The sequence below is a fragment of the Neovison vison genome, chromosome 11, assembly GCF_020171115.1.
Source record: "Neovison vison isolate M4711 chromosome 11, ASM_NN_V1, whole genome shotgun sequence".
NCBI classification, from domain to species: domain Eukaryota; kingdom Metazoa; phylum Chordata; class Mammalia; order Carnivora; family Mustelidae; genus Neogale; species Neogale vison.
This window is the reverse complement of record NC_058101.1, coordinates 30,444,106-30,447,117: the sequence shown is the minus strand read 5'-3', so window position 1 is coordinate 30,447,117 and position 3,012 is coordinate 30,444,106. Positions and strand designations below refer to the sequence as shown.

The window sequence follows — 3,012 nt, the reverse complement described above, 5'->3', positions numbered from 1 at the left end:
TTCAGAATTTAAGATTTTTGGAGATATATTAAGCCACATTAAACATTCACATTTAATTAAAAAACAAATATGTGATAACATCAAAACAAAGAAATGAATTCAGATAACAGATGGATTAGCATATAAATCTATGAATTAATAAATAAGCAAAAGCAGAAAATTCACATCTTACACCTCTACATAGAATATTTCTTCTGGCACCAAATGTAATATACATTGGGATTTCATCAATATTAGAATATGTAAAATACATGTTTATATTTCCTCTATATAAGGTTAAAATCATCAATACACGTTGGGGCCTAATCATGCTAGTAGCACATGTGTCCTAAAAAGCAAAGGATGTCACTTTCTCACATCAGTTGCTTTTTAATGATTAATTGCAGAATTCGTGTGCATGTATTTGCAATAGATTGGATCCATCTAAGACTACTTACTTCATTCCTCTGTGTCTGGGGAGAACAATGCTAGAGGACTGACATTACCTGACCTTAATATTTGGTACAAAACTGAGTAATCAGGACAGTATGTTGGTAAAAGAGTAGACAGTTAGATCACTGGGCTAGAATAGAGAGCCCCCAAATAGACCCACATAAGTATAGTCAACTGATATGTGACAAAAAAGCAAAAGCAGCACCATGGAGTAAAGATCATCACTGCAACAAGTAGTGCTGGAAAAATAGGACATCCACATGTGAAAAAAGGAATCTGAACACAAACTTTATAGCCTTCACAAAAATTAAATCATAGTGCTCACTTTGGAAGCACATATACTAAAGCTGGAAAGCTACAGAGATGATTAGCCTGACTCTTGTGCAAGAAGGACATCCAAATTTATGAAGCATTCAACATTTTTGGAAATAAAAGCTGTTGGTGAGGTTGTGGAGAAAGGGAAACCCTCTTAACTAGAACTACTCTATGACCCAGCAATTACATTGCTAGGTACTTATTCAAAAGATACAAAAATTCCAATTCAAAGGGGTACATGCACCTAATGTTTTTAGCATCTCTATCAACAATAGCCAAGTTATAGAAAAAGCCCAAATGTCCATTGACTGATGAGAGAATAAATAAGTAGTGTGTGAAACACACACACACACACACACACACACACACACACACACGGTGGAATATTACCCAGCCATCAAAAATAATGAAATCTTGCCATTTGCAGCAACGTGGATGGAACCAGAGAATTATGCTAAGCGAAATAAGTCAGTCAGAGAAAGACAAATACCGTATGATTTTGCTCATATCTGGGATTTAAGAAACAAAACAGATGAATGTTGGGAAAAAACAGAACAAAACCAAACCAAATCAAACCAAACCAAACAAAACAAAAGAAGGAGGCAAACCATAAGAGAATCTTAACTATAGATGATAGAGGGTTGCTGGAGGTGGGTGAGAAGATGGGTGGGTATTAAGCATGTGATGAGCACTGGATGTTATATGTGAGTGATGAGTCACTGAATTCTCCTAAAACTAATAATATACTACATGCTAACTCCTAGAATTCTAGGAATTCTCCTAGAACTAATAAACTACATGCTAACTACCTAAAATTTAAATAAAACTTTGAAATACACATATAAATCATAGACCTAAAAATGCAAAGCTTTAAAACCTTGGGTTTGGAAATGACTTTTTATTTATTTAACTTATTTTAAACATATATATTTTTTAATATAGTTGACACACAGCATTACATTACTTTCAGGTATACAATACAGTGATTCAGCTTCTCCGTATATTATGCTCTGTTCACCACAAGTGTAGATACCTTCTGTTACTATATAATGCTACTACGATGTCATTGACTGTATTCCCTATGCTGTATCTTATTGGTATGACTTACTCATTCATAACTGGAAGTCTGTCTCTCCTACTCCCTTCACCCTTCCAACTTCCTCTCTGGCAACCAGTAGTCCTCTGATTCTGCTTTTTGTTTGTTGGTTTATTTGTCTTTTTAGATTCCACATGTGAGTGAAATCATATGGTTTTTGTCTTTCCCAGTCTGACTTATTTCAATTAGCATAATACCTTCTGGGCTTATTCATGTTGTCACAAATAACATGATCTTAGTCTTTCTTAAGACTGTGTAATATTCCATTATATATATGAACCACATCTTATCTATTCATCTATTGATGGATATTTAGGATGTTTCCATATCTTGGCTATTGTAAATAATGTTACAATAAATAATGTATATATCTTTTTTGAATTAATATTTTTATTTTTTTGACTAAATACCTAGTAATTGTGTTATTGGATCATATAATAAAGGTCCATTTTTTTTAAGTTTTCTGAGGAATCTCTATACTGTTTTCCACAGTGTCTGCATGAATTTTCATTCTACCAACAGTACATAAAGTTTCCTTTTTCTACACATCCTCGTCAATACTTATAGTTTATTGTCTTGATTTTAGTCTTTCTAACAGGTGTGAGGTGATATCTCATTATAGTTTGATTTGCATTTCCCTGTGATTAGTAATGTTGGGCATCTTTTCATGTGTCTGTTAGCCATCTGTACGTCTTCTTTGAAAAAAATGCCTATTCAGGTCCTCTGCCAATATATTAATTAGATTGTGTTTAATTGTACAAGTTCTTTATTTATTTTGAATATTAACCCATTATTAGATATATTAACCCATATTGGATATATCATTATTGGATATATTGGATATTGCAACTATCTTTTCTCACTCAGTAGGTTGACTTATGTTAGTGATGGTTTCTTTGTTTTGCAAAAGCTTTTTTATTTTTTATATTGTCCCAATAGTTTATTTTCACTTTTGTTTACTTTGCCTTAAGAGACACACATAGAGGGCACCTGGGTTGCTCAGTGGGTTAAGCCACTGCCTTCAGCTCAGGTCATGATCTCGAGTCCCGGGATCGAGTCCTGCATCCAGCTCTCTGCTCAGCAGGGAGCCTGCTTCCTCCTCTCTCTCTCTCTGCCTGCCTCTCTGCCTACTTGTGATCTCTCTCTGTCAAATAAATTAATAAAATCTT

At 34.0% G+C, this 3,012-nt stretch overlaps 1 non-coding gene across 1 annotated transcript; it reads left to right on the top strand.

The window, feature by feature from the left end:
• Nucleotides 1-749: 749 nt before the first annotated feature.
• Nucleotides 750-856, top strand: LOC122890729. Its single transcript, XR_006381162.1, has one exon. It is a non-coding gene; the product is annotated as a U6 spliceosomal RNA (small nuclear RNA).
• The last annotated feature ends 2,156 nt before the right edge of the window (nucleotides 857-3,012 follow it).